Raw genomic sequence first — 1,495 nt, forward strand, 5'->3', positions numbered from 1 at the left:
TTTTTTTTTCTTTGGGATTGTTTTCTTTATTTCGATACTTTGTTTCTATATCTTTTTTTCTAATTATTATTGTCTTCTTATCCCATCTCATTCCTATCTCACTCACCATCACCACCAGTCGCCCCCTCACCTCCCCCCCTTTTCCCCCCAAGACAGCTAACTTCAGATTGTCAACAATTTGTGTTAATAAGCATTGAGCTGCTGGACTATGATGTATAATGCATATACGGCGGATTCAGGTGCTTGTCAATGTTGGGACATTTGTGGCGTCGGTGGCCTAGTGGTTAGGCTCTCGGAATCGCAACCGTAAGGTCGTGGGTTCGAATCCCGTCGGGGACCCGATGTTGAGTCCTTGGGAAAGGCACTTTACACGAATTTTTCTCACTTCACCCAGGTGGGAATGGGTACCCGGCTATAGACAGCGAAAGATCTTGTCAGTATGTTAGTGTTTGAGCGCTTATTCAGTTGCTTGCACTGTATGCTTCCCGGGAAGATGAGAATGTTTCTGAGTATTCTATGGTCTGCTGGGGTAATAATATAGTGTAAAGCGCATAGAGCCTGCTGTTGAGAGGGGATTTGCGCTATACAAATAATGCTATCTATTATTATTATTATTATTTGCAGTTATTAGTATAATCTTACAGAATTTCCATTTATCTTGCTTTAGAGACAAAAATATCCATATTGAAGAGAAGTTGAGATAATTGCAATTGATGGAGAAAGGGGTCGTCTGGTGTTTCAGACAAAATAAGCGAGAAATTGGCCGCTAATGTTTGATAACTTCCAAAGCTTGAGTGTCCTCGGAAACTGCGAAACATTCACATTTCTTTGTACCTTTTATCCACATTTTTGGGTAAAATGCTCTCGTAAATGTCTTTTCAACCTACATAGATCTAAAAGATATTGTTCCAAACAAATATGATAAATAAATGTCACAACTAGCGGAAAAATGTCAGTTTCTTCGATTTCATTATTTACGAACATCTAATTTTACCACGATGCCACACATAAAGATATAATAACGTCCCTCTTTTTAATCATAGCTCAGCGTTCTAGACCGTTGAGAATTTCACCATCAGTCCTGCTTAAAGGCAATCTGAAATGTCTGTATTGACCAGCCTCTCTTCAGTCCCGATAAGAATTCTAAATTTTCCAGAGCAGCGTTTTCTTCTATGAAGATCAAATACAAATAACCAATGTCTTTGAACTCTCATTGACACCGGAGAGTTACGTATAATATTGAGTTGTTATCTTTTGTTCAACCTTGATAAGAGGTACCCAAATGGGAAGAAAGCTCTAAACATTTTAAAAAACGAAAAGAGAATAAAATTTGTCATAATTTACAGTCTGGTAACCGCAACAAGAAATTGTGGTTAGAAAATTTTGACCTTCTACGCTGTTGTTATTATGGTAATAAAATAAAACATCTTAAATCAGTTTAATAAGTTAACAAGAGTCTTAATAATAATAACAAAGATAATAATAATAATAGCAA

This window comes from Aplysia californica, unplaced genomic scaffold, assembly GCF_000002075.1.
Source record: "Aplysia californica isolate F4 #8 unplaced genomic scaffold, AplCal3.0 scaffold00230, whole genome shotgun sequence".
In the NCBI taxonomy this organism is placed as follows: domain Eukaryota; kingdom Metazoa; phylum Mollusca; class Gastropoda; order Aplysiida; family Aplysiidae; genus Aplysia; species Aplysia californica.